Source organism: Bubalus kerabau, chromosome 4 (genome assembly GCF_029407905.1).
Source record: "Bubalus kerabau isolate K-KA32 ecotype Philippines breed swamp buffalo chromosome 4, PCC_UOA_SB_1v2, whole genome shotgun sequence".
In the NCBI taxonomy this organism is placed as follows: domain Eukaryota; kingdom Metazoa; phylum Chordata; class Mammalia; order Artiodactyla; family Bovidae; genus Bubalus; species Bubalus kerabau.
In genome coordinates, this window is record NC_073627.1 from 164,574,753 (window position 1) to 164,590,757 (window position 16,005).

General features: G+C 38.6%; 1 long non-coding RNA gene across 1 annotated transcript in view; it reads right to left on the reverse strand.

The window, feature by feature from the left end:
- Positions 1–5,671: 5,671 nt before the first annotated feature.
- The window catches only part of LOC129650586 (uncharacterized), a 98,766-nt gene continuing 88,432 nt past the window's right edge, over positions 5,672–16,005 (reverse strand). Inside the window, exons 2-3 of the long non-coding RNA XR_008713844.1 lie at positions 12,981–13,157; positions 5,672–6,016 (exon numbers count right to left, since the gene is read on the reverse strand). This is a non-coding gene — a long non-coding RNA (uncharacterized LOC129650586). The remainder of the gene's footprint in view (positions 6,017–12,980; positions 13,158–16,005) is intronic.

Consider the following 16,005-nt stretch of genomic DNA (forward strand, 5'->3'; position numbering starts at 1 on the left):
TACTGGAATTTCAGCTTTAGCATCATTCCTTCCAAAGAAATCCCAGGGCTGATCTCCTTCAGAATGGACTGGCTGTATCTCCTCGCAGTCCAAGGGACTCTCAAGAGTCTTCTCCAACACCACAGTTCAAAAGCATCAATTCTTCGGCGCTCAGTTTTCTTCACAGTCCAACTCTCACATCCATACATGACCACAGGAAAAACCATAGCCTTGACTAGACGGACCTTTGTTGGCAAAGTAATGTCTCTGCTTTTGAATATGCTATCTAGGTTGGTCATAACTTTCCTTCCAAGGAGTAAGCATCTTTTAATTTCATGGCTGCAATCACCATCTGCAGTGATTTTGGAGCCCCGCCAAAATAAAGTCTGTCACTGTTTCCACTGTTTCCCCATCTATTTCCCATGAAGTGATGGGACCAGATGCCATGATCTTAGTTTTCTGAATGTTGAGCTTTAAGCCGACTTTTTCACTCTCCTCTTTCACTTTCAAGAGGCTTTTGAGTTCTTCTTTGCTTTCTGCCATAAGGGTGGTGTCATCTGCATATCTGAGGTTATTGATATTTCTCCTGGCAATCTTGATTCCAGCTTGTGTTTCTTCCAGTCCAGCATTTCTCATGATGTATTCTGCATATAAGTTAAGTAAGCAGGGTGACAATGTACAGCCTTGACGTACTCCTTTTCCTATTTGGAACCAGTCTGTTGTTCCATGTCCAGTTCTAACTGTTGCTTCCTGACCTGCATATGGGTTTCTCAAGAGGCCAGTCAGGTGCTCTGGTATTCCCATCTCTTTCAGAATTTTCCACAGTTTATTATGATCCACACAGTCAAAGGCTTTGGCATAGTCAATGAAGCAGAAATAGATGTTTTTCTGGAACTCTCTTGCTTTTTCGATGATCCAGCTGATGTTGGCAATTTGGTTCCTCTGCCTTTTCTAAAACCAGCTTGAACATCTGGAAGTTCATGGTTCATGTATTGCTGAAGCCTGACTTGGAGAATTTTGAGCATTACTTTACTAGCGTGTGAGATGAGTGCAATTGTGTGGTAGTTTGAGCATTCTTTGGCATTGCCTTTCTTTGGGATTGGAATGAAAACTGACCTTTTCCAGTCCTGTGGCCACTGCTAAGTTTTCCAAATTTGCTGGCATATTGAGTGCAGCACTTTCACAGCTTCATCTTTCTGGATTTGAAATAGCTCAACTGGAATTCCATCACCTCCACTAGCTTTGTTGTAGTGATGCTTTCTAAGGTTTGTAGTAAATGGTAAGTAAATGTCTATTGAATGAATGTTGCAGGGTCAAGGAGAAGAAATTGTTGAACATGGCTACAGATATTTAAGCTTGGGTATCTGGATGGTTGATTGAACTGAGAGACTAAAATACAAGGGAAAGAATAGCATGAGGTAGAGAAAGTTCTTAAGTCCAGTTTGGGACATGGATAAGGTTACTGTGGGACAACCCACAGCTGGATATCTCTGGGTTGGGACCCTATGGAGAAGTATGGATTAGAAATTGGTTTGAGAATTATGGGACAGAGAGACACCAGGGAATGGGGCAGAGAGATCAGACCTCCCAGGCATAGACAGAAATTTGAGTCTGTCTAGAAAGACTCTCAGGTTCTCCACTTTATTATCTATTTACGTTCTTTCCGTCTTACAGGTAACAGCTCTACACTCCTGGATGCTAGGAGAAACATCCAGTTGATCCCATAAAGCTTCTATGACTCCTTCTTCTTGCTTATGATCCAATCATTATAAAGACTAGGTATGATAGAAGATTTACAACCACCACTTCCACCATTCTTTCCATTCTTAGCAGTCCCACAGTTTTACAGTTGATTAAGAATCGACTTAACAAGGGGAAACACTGAACAAGAACTGAGAAGTTTAGTTTCACAAGAGTAGAAATCACAATTTGTCCAGAAAAGCAAATTATACACTCTAAGAAATCCTATCTAGAGGCAGAAAAACAGATGTTTAATGGCAACAACAAGGAAAAGGTAATAGATCATTAATGTATGTGTGTGTTTAGTCACTAAGTCAAGTCCGACTCTTGTAACCCCATGACTATAGCCCGCCAGTCTCCTCTGTCCAATGGATTTCCCAGGCAAGAACATTGAAGTGGGTTGCCATTTCCTTCTCCAGGGGAATCATCCTGACATAGGGATTGAACCCATATCTCCTGCATTAGTAGGTGGATTCTTTACCACTGAGCCACCAGGGAAGCCCCCTAGATCATCAGTGGTTCCCTGTTAAATTAAAAATTAACATCCCTCTTCAAGAACTCTCAGAGATCTCAATTTTGATATAAAAAGTGAGATAATTTACTCTCACAGTAAATGTCCCATTGTACTTGAAAATATGTGGTTTATTTTAAAATACATTTTGATACTGATTTCTAACATAATTCCACAGTGATAAGAGAACAGACTATAATTTCAATACCTTTAGATCATGAAAGTTTTGCATCCTATTTTATGTACCTGGATATGTTCCAGTGTCTCACGGTTTACAGTCTATGGGAACTTGAATAGAATTTGTATCCTGCTCTTGTGTGAAAATTGTATAAATGTTAATTATGTTGAATTAGTTCATAGTGCTTTCCAGGTCTACTATATCCTTCTACCTTTCTGTCTATTCATTCTATTAATTTTTGAGAGCTTGATATCAAAATTACAACTAAAAATCTTAATTTATCTACTTAAAATAATTGTAATAAATAGTGGAACTACCTATAACTTTGTTCTATATTTTCCAAGTCTCCTGTAAATATGTAATCATACTTTCATAATTTAAGAAATAAAAAAGAAAGAACATTGCCTTTAAACAAATGAGATGATTTAACCTTGTCAACTATATGTTCCCAAGTGATTCTCTAGCTCATAAAAATAATATGACCCTACATTTAGCAAAGGCCATTTTATTACAACAAAAATCACTATACCTCGAACCATCCCTTGCTGACAAAGACAAGGTATAGACAGTTATCTCCAATTTTGTTGGACAAACCTAGCCATGGAGTTATCAAACAATGGCCTAAGGTTGCGTATCAAGATAGCACAAAATTAATATCTCAATACTCAAATCAGAGGCTGAACACCTACTTTAGTACTTTGCCCATAAAGCCAGAGTCCCTCTCTGTGTTTTGTTGCTGTTGTTCAATTGATAAGTCATGTCTGACTCTATGCGACCCCATCACTGTCTCCCTGAGTTTGCCCAAACTCATGTCCATTCAGTCAGTGATGCCATCCAACCATCTAAGCCTCTGTCTCCCCGCTTCTCCTCTTGCCCTCAATTTTTCCAAGCATCAGGGTATTTTCCAATGAGTCAGCTCTTTGCATTCGGTGGCCAAAGTATTGGATCTTCAGTTTTAGCATCAGTCCTTTCAATGAATATTCAGGGTTGATTTCCTTTAGGATTGACTGGTTTGATCTCCTTGCAGTCCAAGGGACTCTCAAGAGTCTTCTCCAGCACCACAGTTTGAAGGCATCAATTCTTCGGCACTCAGCTTTCCTTATGGTCCAATTCTCACATCATACACGACTACTGGAAAAACCATAGCTTTGACTATATGGATCTTTGTCGGCAAAGTGATGTTTCTGCTTTTTAAATACACTGTCTAGGTCTGTCACTTCCAAGGAGCAAGTGTCTTTTCATTTCATGGCTGTAGTCACCATCCACAGTGATTTCAGAGTGCAAGAAAAAGAAATCTGACACTGTTTCCATGTTTTCCTTGTCTATTTGCCATGAAGTGATAGGACCAGATGCCATGATCTTAGTTTTTTTTTTTTTTTTCAAGTTCCAGAGGGCAAAGTATTTAATTACATTTCACAACAAGAGAAGCACTGTTGTGATTGACCAAATATGAAACACAATTCTCTCCAATTTCTACACAAACCACTATTTTTTAAATTTATTTAATTTGGTAAACACATGATCTTAGTTTTTTGAACGTTGAGTTTTAAGCCAGCTTTTCACTCTCCTCCTTCACCTTCATCAAGAGGCTCTTTAGTCCTCTTCACTTTCTGCCATTAAAGTGGTATCATATGCATATCTGAGGTTGTTGATATTTTTCCTGTAATCTTGATTCCAGTTTGTGCTTCAACCAGTCCAGCACTTCACATGATGTACTTTGCATTTAGTTAAATAAGCAGGGTGACAATATACAGCCTTGACGTACTCCTTTCCCAATTTTGAATCAGTCTGTTGTTCCATGTCCAGTTCTAATTGTTGCTTCTTGGCCTGCATACAGCTTTCTCAGGAGGTGGGTAAGGTGGTCTGGTATTCCCATCTCTTTAAGAATATGCCACAGTTTATTGTGATCCACACAGTCAAAGTCTTTAGCATAGTCATTGAAATAGAAGTAGATTTATTTTGGAATTCCCTTGCTTTTTCTATGATCCAGTGTCTGTTGGCAATTTGATATCTGGTTCCTCTGCCTTTTCTAAATCCAGCTTGTACATCTGCAAGTTCTTGGTTCATGTATTTCTGTGTTTTAATGTTCCTAATCAGTCCTGGATGTTCATTGAAAGGACTGATGTTGAAGCTGAAACTCCAATACTTTGGCCACCTGATGCAAAGAGCTGACTCACTGGAAAAGACCCGGATACTAGGAAAGATTGAGGGCAGGAGGAGAAGGGGATGACAGAGGATGAGATGGTTGGATGGCATCACCGACTCAATGGACATGGGTTTGGGTGGACTCCAGGAATTGGTGATGGACAGGGAGGCCTGGCCTGCTGCGGTTCATGGGGTCACAAAGAGTTGGACATGACTCAGTGACTGAACTGAAAAAACTACTATCCCATAAAAATCATCGTAGTTCTTTTGATTAGAAATAAAGAAAGACCCTTTGATTGAAAGAAAGACCATTTAGAAGTCTTAAAAGAAAGTATATCTAAATATCTATGATTAGGAAGTCAGGGCCCAAACATATGAAGTGATTTGCCCAAAGTCATATGGATATTGAGAAGCAGGGCTAGGTTATAAATATAGAACTTTTAACTCATTTTTTAAAAATTGTGGCTCTTACTATTTTTATAAAAATCACAATAATGTTTAATATTTAGTAAGTATGCATTAAACTGCCAAACACTTGTTGTAAGCATTCCCCTGCATTAATTTATTTAATCTTATGATTATATTCATTTTACTGATGGAGATAGTATAAAAAATAGATTAAACAATTTGCTTGAAGCTACATAGCTAGGTAAGTAAAGGATCCAGAATTTGAACCCAGGTCTGTACGATTAAGTCAAAGTTCTTTACCACTATGCAATGCTACCCACAATGTCTTAGAGTTTCAGAATTTGAAGGAATCTTATTGATCATCCTTCTCAATGTCCTATAGCATCCATGAACAATCTTCCATATCTTTGATACCTAATGACCCAACATTTACTTGAATACCAAGTAGTGGAGAATTTACTGTCTAAAAATGCATTAGACAGTAAATTCACATTATTTTAAAGCAGCTGAAACTCACTTTCCTAATCCTTCTACTCACTGGTGCAATTTCTGGATAATAATGGATGGAGCAGCATCCCTGAAAGACTTTAGAAAGAACAAGGAAGGAAAAAGATGGCAACTCCAAGTGTAAACAAAAGTGGGGTCCAGCTACTCATCTCTCAAAACCCAACAAAGAGGCAAGCTGGGGGAAAGGGGAAGTTTGCTTTATTTTGTATGCCGGCAATGGGCCATTGGTGGGGAGTCGGGGAGGGGAGGAAGGGTGGTGCTACATTCAGAGACAGCATAGTCAGCTCTGACAGTTATCTTGAAATTGGTCATGTGGTGATCTGACCAGCCTTGTCTTATTGTTTTTAGGTGCAGTTAGCCCTCAGTTTCAGGGTCAGTTTGTTTCCATCACTTTGAGGCAAATTCTTGACAGCAAGAGATCAAACCACTCAATCTGGTTGAGGGAAATCAACTGTGAATACACGTTGGAAGGACTGATGCTGAAGCTGAAACTCCAATATCTTGGTCATCTGATGTGAACGACCAACTCATTGGAAAAGTCCCTGATGCTGGAAAAGATTGAAGGCAGAGGAGAAGAAGGCATCAGAGGATGAGATGGTTGGATGGCATCACCAATGCAGTAGACATGAACTTGGGCAAACTTTGGGAGACAATGAGGGACAGGGAGGCCTGGCATGCTACAGTGCATGAGGCTGCAAAGAGTTGGACACAACTGGGCAACTGAACAACAACAATATCATGGCTGCAGTCTGGTCATCATGTAGTTAACTTCTTTCACCTGGTGGGGGTTTCAGTATCTATAAGACAGCTCACAGGAAATGGCTCAGAATATTATCTGTAGCCCTTGAGGAGGAACTAAAGGTCCTTGACTATGCTTGAAAGTGAAAGTGAAAGTCACTCAGTTGTGTCTGACTCTTTGCGACCCCATGGACTATACAGTCCATGGAATTCTCCAGGCCAGAATACTGGAGTGGGTAGTCTTTCCCTTATCCAGGGGATCTTCAAAACCCAGGGATTGAACCCAGGTCTCCTGCATTGCAGGCCGATTCCTTACCAGCTGAGCCACAAGGGAAGCCCAAGAATACTGGAATAGGTAGACTATCCCTTCTCCAGAGGATCTTCCTGACCCAGGACTCGAACTGGGGTCTCCTGCATTACAGGTGGATTCTTTACCAACTGAGCTATCAGGGAAGCCCGTGCTTAAGACAATATTATTGTTATTTGGTCTTCTTTGACTTATTATTTGGTTTTCCTTCGCTTTTGTATTTTCTCATTTCTCTGATTAAACTTATGGCTAAAGTTTTTTCACAGACAAAAGGTAGGCTGAAGGCATGGGCAGCAAGGACCATAGGGTTCTGCTCCATTCCACCAGGACAGCAAGTTTAATTTATGTGGTCAATATGCCAACAGATGCAACTTCTCTAGTTTTATTTCTCTCTGATCTCATGGAGATATTAATCCAGCAACAATCCAAAGAAGGTACTGCAATGTATAAGGATAACAAATTCTCAGGACCAGAAAATAAATTTCAGCCAGTTCTTGTGCTATGAACAATTCACAAACCCTGAAGGAAAATCCAGGGACATGCAGATCCTCTCTCAGCAGGGGTGTCCATAACAGCTTTCCAGTCACTTCCTTAAGAGAATGTGTGGATACAGCATCCCAAAGCTCCAAAATTCACCAATTGGTAGTGGATACTTTTTGAAAGCCATCTGGCTTAATTTGAAAGTTAACTGAAACCTGATGATGGGAGTATGAAGACTCTCTGGTGTCTCACAATTACAAGATCTGACTAAAACCAACATGTCATTCTCCCCTTTTACTCTGACTTTCTTTAGAGCCATTAATGTGCCTGTGATGGGGCTTAGAAAACACTCAGAGTGTATATAAATGTGTAATAGCACATAACAGACCTAATGACATTGGGATCGGGAATTGAAATTAGTCTTTTTCTGGTTTGGGTTTGAGGATCTTAGAAGAGTTTTATCTAGAACAGAATTATCTGTTTGGGAATAAAAAAAAAGTTTTTGAAATAGTTATGATGGTTGCACAACAGTGTGGATGCAATTAATGCCACTGAATTATACACTTACTTTATTAAAAATGCTTAAAAGAAAAATGTTGTGTTTTATATTTTTTCACATATATATTTTACATTATGTTTTGTTTTAGGGGCTTCCCTGGTGGTGCAGATGGTAAAGAACCTACCTGCAGTGCAGGAGACCCAGATTCAATCCCAGGGTCAGAAGATCCCCTGGAGAAGGGAATGGCTACCTACTCCAGTATTCTTGCCTGGAGAATTCCATGGACAGAGAAACCTGGTAGGCTACAGTCCATGGGGTTGCAAAAAGTTGGACAGGACTGAATTACTTTGCATTTTTTAACCACAACTAAAAAAATTAACCATGTAATACACCCCAATACATTACAAACAATGTAATACACCCCAATTGTACACTTTAAGGAGATGAATTATATAGTATGTGAATTACATCACAATAAACCTGCTAAAAAAATAACAAATGAAACCTCAGAAATTATTTAGTTCAATTATTCATTTTATAATTGAAGGTCCAAAGAGGGGAAGGGACTCTACAAAGGTTGCACATATGCTTCATATTAAAAAACAGTTCATTTTAATTTTACATTATGTGCTTTTTTAAAGAAAAAAGATTATATTTGTAACAGAGACTCATAGAAATCCACTATATTTTAATAAATCTTAGTGAATAAAGTTTTAAAATATGACTAATTTACTTAAGATTTTCTTGCTCTCTAGACTACCGGAAAATGTCTTGAGTTAGAAATATCTGATTAACTTCTTTTTACTAATAAGCTATAAAACCACTTGAACTCTAAAACAAAAGAGAGAAATTATAATTCCTTAAGAAGAGAGGAAATATGTCTACATTCACCCTGACACTCTCTTTTTAAAGTCTTCACAGAAGAACCCTGAGGTCTTTGGTTTTCAAACCTTCGTTAGATGAGTATCATTGGTCTCCAAATGGTGTTGACCAAAAAGAGGCTGATCACACCCCCTGAACAACTTACATACCAACGGTTAGTCAGAAATAAATAAATTTAAATTAAAAATAAATAAATAAATAAACCTGCCAGCTACCCCCTCCCACCCAAAAAAAGAAAGAAAGAAAATAGAGAGCTTATGAGCCAAATGCAGAGCTGAGAAATGAACATGTCCTTAATAATTTAAGCTAAAAAAAAAATACAAACAGATTTCCCATCCTTTTAAAAATCTTTTAAAAATGATAATTTTTTGAGTATATTGAAGAGCTCAGGTCACAAGGCAACTGAGTAACACGAATTTCAAACAAATTCTTTCAAAGAGAAATAAGACACATAAACATTTGCTTTTGGGAAAGAAGGGGAAAAATGGTAGTCACAAGATAAACAAGTAAAAAGAAGCCACCCAAAATGTTAATGAATTATTGAAGAGCAAACGGTGCCAGCTTGGTATAGCTGGAGGGCCCAGACACTAGTAAAACTCACAATCCGTTCTTCATGGGCCTCTACTGGGTTGTGTTGGTAATGGACTCTTTTAATCTGAAAACTCTGGTTTTTCAGGTCTGGAAATTTTTCTTCTATTATATTACAGAATAAAATTTCTATTTTCTTCTGTTTGCTCATCTTAGATATCAAACTTCCTGGACCAATTCCCTAGTTTTATGATTTTTGTATTTTCTAGTTCTTTGGCTTTTTTCCCATCCTATTCTCAAAACATTTTTTCAATTTTGTCTTTCTTTTTTTTCCCTATTGAATTTTCAGTTTCTCTCTGCAGGAGAGAGTTAACGCAGCAGGTCTGATTGTGCTGTCTCTAGGAGGTTTTAAAGATGGCTCCTGGCAACTTGGTCTCTGGCATGCACTCCATGCTGCTAAGAGATAAAAGTGTTAAAGTGTTTTAAGTGCCTGGGGCACTGAATTCTTTTCTATTAGCCTGACTAGAGTGTTTGTGCAAACAATGTGATTTAGGATGAACACCTGCTTTTCTTCTGACAGTCAGGAACTTCGGTAATTGTGGCTGGTTCCACAGGCAGAGAGTACTTAAATGATCAGCATTAAAAACTGTGAACTGTGAGTCTTAAAATGGCTTATCTGGCAAAAATACTGCACGGGTTTCTATATTTCACTGTTGAAAGCCAAAGCATATTCTGTGCAGCAACCCCACACTGCCCAGAGGAAAATCTTTGGAAACCTGTGCTAGACAACTTCAGAATCTGCCTGATGTGCCTTCCCCTTTATGATCCTGCTATGTATCCTTTGCTGTAATAAATAATGGACATGATTACAGTCATCTCAGAGTCTGAGTACTTCTACAGAATCACTGGATGTGTGGGTAGTCATAGGAATCCCTAAAACTTTCAGGTACCATATATTTTGACTTCTATATATTCTGTTTTATCTCTGATTGTACCTTTAAAAAAAAAAAAAAAACACACACCACAACTCTTGTTTAAGAAAAGCAGTATCTTCTCTTCTCTTTTAGAGAATTTTAATTCTAAACTTTGTAGTATTGCTGCATATATGGTCTTTTCCCCCCTGTACTTGGTTTGGCCTCTCTTTTAATATTGGAAGTATTCCTTAAATATTTTGTGATTCTTGATTGTCCATTCATGGTTAATCATGGGGAACTAAAATGCTGATGGAGGGTGTGTTTGCAGGGGTAAGTCTTGTTAAATGCTGGGCTTGACTGTTGGGAAAGCTGGCTTTCTTCACAGTGGGTGCCAGTATATACAAACTTTCCACCTGGAAACAGTTTCTCCAGAGAAGAATCCTTTAAATTTTCTCCTTGTGATATACATGCAGGGCTGCTGGATTTTTGTGAATATTGTATACAGTGGTTTTTCAAACTTTAATGCACATCTGAAAATATGTATATGGACCTCTTGCTGTGAGACCAGCAAATATTTGGGATGGGTCTACCCCATATGTGTCTGCCCCCAAACTCCCAGCTCCTGATAGACCTCTCTTGCTTCCTTCAGAGAGGCCATTCCACCCGTGTCTCCTTGTGACCCTAGAGATTGTCTGCTCTCTACTCTCTTTACAGGCTTTATGCTCCCTCTCTAGTGCTGACTCCCACTCTCATCCCTATCAGATAGGTTATGAACAAGATGCGGTCTCCTTTGCCTCCCCCGTTCTCTGCTTTCCCACAAAAAGCCCCCTTTTCATAAGTATACTGCAAATCAAGTCAGGGAAACAAGAATGACAAAAATAAATGTGAGACTAGGACAGGAGCTTTTTGAACACTTTCAAAGTTCTGGAAATTGTTGCCTCTGATTTTTAGTTCCTAATTCTACTTGCTCCTCCCCACTTTGTCAGCTCTTCCACCTCATACATAGTGTACTATAAAATAATAACAACCCTTTTCTTAGTATACAAGTAATATACAGTTGTAGTAGAAAATTGTAGATAACATCCCCCATTTTCCACCATACACTCAAACAGAAATTTAAGCTATCCATAATCCCTTCACCTACTACTGTCAACACTTTGATACATTTCTTTCCAGTCTTTCTTCTGTTTAAGACTGTTGATTTATATACATATATTATAAATATTTTGCAAAACTGGAATTGTACTGTACATATTTTTTTGTAACTCTCCTTTTCATTTAATAATAATGGGTATCTGCCTCAAGAAATGAATATAACTTTACAGTTATAAATTTAAAAATACATAAGTCCATTTTTAGTATGTGAATTTACCATAATTTATTTAACTAAAAGATCATACTGATGGACATTTAAGTTGTTTTCAACAGTGTGCTATTATAAGTAGTACAGAGATTACCATAGTTCCATATATGTCTGTACATTTGTCTGTTGTTAATCTTAGGGAAATCTAGGGAAGGCTAAGATAAGGTATATGAATTTATATTCCACCAATAGTGGTCCCTTTTGCTTCATTATTGCTAATACTGCATATAAGCATACTTTCAAGCTTTTGATGGCCTGATAGGGAAAAATTACATTTTATTTGTATTTGCATTTCTTTGATATTGAATATGTTTCTATGTTTATTGACCTCTTATTTTTCTTCATGACTTGCATTTTGTTGCCCACTTTTCTATTACGATAGTCAGTTTATTTTATTCTTTCATGACAAGTTTTTGTGTATTAAATATAAATTTAATTAAATATAAATTTAGTCTGAAACATACATTGTGAATTTTTCCCAGTTTACCATTTACCTTTTTATATGCTTATGGTACTTTTGGACAATTAGAAGATATAGACTTTTCCTAGTCAAATCTATCCATCTTTCTCTTTATGGTTTCTGCCAGTGGTGTGCATTCTTCACAAAGGCCTTCACTCCCTCCCACCTCTGCCAAAATATGTATCAATATTTCCTTCTAGTACTTTTATCTTTTTGTTTGTTTACATTTAATTCTTTAATTCAACTGAATTTACTCTAGTGTACTGTATATGTGCTAGTGTTCTCCAGAACAATTAGGGTGTGTGTGTGTGTGTATATGTGCAGAGAGAGTTTTAAGAAATTGGCCTATGTGATTGTGGGGGTTTGCAAGTCCAAAATCTTCAGAGAAGATCAGCACTTGGAGACTCACAGAAGAGTTGATATTGCAGTTTGAGTCCCAAAACTCCCTGCTGGCCAAATTCCCTCTTTGTCAGACAACCTCAGTCTTTTTTCTCCTGAGGCTATCAACTGATAAGATAAGGTCCTCCCACATTATGGAGGGTACAGATCTTCCTTGACTTACAATGGGATGACTTTTCAATAAACACATCATAAATTGAAAACATGATGTGAAAAATGTGTTTAATACACCCAACCTACCAAACATCATAGCTTAGCCTAGCCTACTTCAAACATGCTCAGAACACATACATTAGCCAACAGCTGGGCAGAATCATCTAATATAAAGCTTATTTTACAATAAAGTGTTGAATATCTTATGTAGTTTATTGAATACTATATGAAAGTGAAAAACAGAATTGTTGTCTGGGTACAGAATGGATATAAATGTATCGGTTATTTATCCTTGTGATTGCATGGCTAACTGGGAGCTGTGAGGCTCCCTGCCCTGCCCAGCATCACGAGAGAGTACCTTACTGCATATTACTAGCCAAAGAAAAGATAAAAATCCAAAAAGTTCTACCTATGGTTTCTACAAAATGAATATTGCTTTTGTACCTTATAAAGTCAAAAAATCATTAAGTTGGATCATCCTAAATCAGAGAGCATCTGTAATCTGCTTTACTCCAAATCTATTGACATAAATGTTAATCTTATCTTAAAAATACCTTTAAAGAGACATCTAGACTGGTGGTTTACCAAATATCTGAGTACCATAACCCAGCCAAGTTGACACATAAAATTAACCATCGTGTGAGTCAGGGATCTGATTTTATCTCTGCCCTACTCTTTTTTGAAAGTGGGTCCCACAAAGCCCTAATTACTTAATATCCTCTGGTTATTTTAAGGAGGCTAAAAACAGGTGTTCAACACATTTTTTTCTCTTTCTGAGCCCAGTCTTACCTTCTCTAGGTCCTGCAGATGTCTTTTCAAGCCACTAGACCTCAAATGACAAGCAGAGAGAGCAATGAGTGTGATCCAGTGTCTTCTTGTCTCCAAAAGTGGGGAGCTTGAACCACAGCAGATTAAACGCATGCCCCATTCTGATATCTATGGGGATCTTCGCCCATGACACTTCCCCTGTAGAAATAGCCACAAACATGTTAAGTTTCTATTTATCTTCACACTCTATTGAGCCCTCTAGCCCTCATTTCTCAATTGCAAAGCAGGATCCAACTGCTGTAGAGCTTCCTAGCCATGGCATATGAGATCATGGAGGCCATGGTGGAAACTTCTACTTAAATATATGACATTATTAATAAGCACTAACCAACTCGATCCTTTAAAGGGGCATCTGAATTGGGTCTGAGTTTCTTTCAGACACTGTGATTTCATTGCAGATTTCACACCCTGGTCTGCCTGTTCCTAAACCTCAGGCTTTTTGCCCCTTGGCTTGGCAGGAATTTATATGTGAGGCCAGTCCTGACTGAGTGTGAAGTATCATGAGTGGAGTATCATCCCTTGCATTTTGGAGGGCACTAAATGCCAACTCTCATTACACAGGGACCAGAATGGACTCAGGGATATTGGTAGCAAGCCAGGCTGCCAGTCTTCCAGTCAGGCAACTGGGCCAACCTGCAACAAATGCTGCCCGGTCTAGCTATTTAGAACTGAATAATTGGCACAGATATAAATGCCTGCTGACTTGCATTTGGTGCCCCCATTTGAATTTGAATTCTTTCATTATGCTCTGTGGAGCATTCTTTTAAAAGGCCGAGATCTTCCCATAATAATTAGACTCTTCCTAAAGTACCAGGAAGGCTGAATTATTGTTTATGCCTCCCTGATTTGGTTGCATTTAAATAAAATGGTCCTTACTTTCTGAGTCTAGGAAAAAAGATGAGTAAGGCTCAATGCCCTTTTCAAAAGTACAGATAACATTTCTAAAAATGCCTCATGATATCTAGGTGGCATAGATGTGCTTTCTTGGGTACAGAGGGGAGCCTTAAAATACTGGGCTTTTGCTGCATGCTTCCCAGTGAACTGAGGCACTAACAGCCCTGGGAGACTCTGCAAGGTTGTGGCAGTGTGGTTTGTGTGTACCCTGATAAACAGTTCTGTTGCTGTTTCAATGCATTTACAAACCCTTATTGAGGTAGCAGGCGGCAATAGGAAAGGAATCCCATTTATTTTTTTTTTAATCCTTTAGAAAGCTGCACCTAAGTACCCAGGATATATAAAAATGTGATGTGATTCTCAGCAGGCTGAAACTCAGTGACAGAGAGTCAAAATAGCAGATTTCATACAAGCTACTTATTCACGCATTGATTTTTTATTCATTAATTCCTTTACTGAGTGCCTCTGTTAAATACCAGGCTTTGGATAGGATCTAGTCCCTGTCCTCGATGACCTGAAAGTGTTTTGGTAGGGGTAGAGAATTGGGGTAGGTTAATTGGTAGGGGTAGAGAACAGAGGGCAGAGGAGATAGATAAGTAGGTAGGTTTTTGATATAGAGTGATAATTATTAAACAGTGGTAGGTACAAGTACCAAAATTCAGATGAGGAAGAATTTATTAGGAATGGTGCCAGAAAACGGTGGGAATGAAAGGAAAGGCTGTACAGAGGAAAGCCAGGTTTAACTGAATCTTGAGTAAGAGTCTTGAACTGAATCTTGTCAGGCAGATGAAGAAATAGGAAAGAAAGAAAGGCACTCAAGTCAGATACAGGAAAATGTACAAAATAAAGGGACATAAAACAACATGGCATACATAGGTAACTACAGGTTGGTATGGCTAAACCTTGGGAGCACGGGAAAGAGGGCAGCAAAAATGAAACTAGGGAGGTAGGGATGGGCCAGATCTACAAGGATCGACACGATGGAGCACAAAGCCCAAGAGCAACGAGTTCAATAAGCTATACCCTGGAACTTGGGGTCACTTGGCACAAACCATGGCTACCCATATCTATCATTTCATTAAGACCTAAGGGCCAAGTAGATCTCCCAGAGAACAGGATGACCATGAACATACAGCATATCATGGTCTGATCTGGTTAATATGCTAATAAAGTGTGTACAAGCCCAGGCCCAGGGCCAATGCCCCACAGTAGCCACTGAGGATCTGCTTTCTTATCACTATTCATCCATTAATTGTTATTCACTGGAGACAATTATGCAGCCACCACATGATATCTGTATCCTGCCCATCTTCCCTCATTTTGCCTTTTAATGATATCACAAGAGACATGCCTTGCTGTCATCTGGATATTCTATGCTCACCTCACAACCCTGCTCAGCCATTCTAACCACCCTAATCAGAAAAGGAAATTAGATTACTTTGGCATGACCTGTTCTACTGAAATGCTACTGGCTTAGAGGCATTGCTGCTTAATTTGTAGGCACTCATCAGCCATTAATAGAATAATCTTTTGTGGAACTTTGCCTAAGACTGGTGCCAAACTCATGAATTCATAGTCAGTGGGGGTGAAGTGGGAAAATTAATTGTATTTCCTGAAAATCAAGACACTTGCCCATCCTTAGTCCTTCTGGTGACTCATTTTCTGTGAGTCCCTCAGATTATTGACAGTGGCTGTTTGAGCTCACCAGCAAATCTCCCAATAGCTTGTGAAGTGATTTGCTTAGCCCAGAAGACAAACTCTTTTAGGACAGCCTTTATCCCCATGTCTCCCCTTTCAGGGAATTCTGTACCTTTTATCAGTCTGTCCCAATCTTTTTTGTCAGAATAGCCTTGTCTTTGACAGAGAAGAAAGCAAAATTGGAGTCATCTGTTAACCTTCCTGATTCTTTCTTTTGCTGTTTCTTGAACAGCTGTTACGTTTTCTTGATGATTATAAATTTTTTTTAAAACTTTGGCTGGTTCAAATATTAACTCTCATATTTCATATGTTTTGTTTCAGTGCTTAACATTCCCCAACATTCAAAGAGCACAGGACAAGTGCTTCCAAAGAGACAATTGATAGTCCTTGAAAC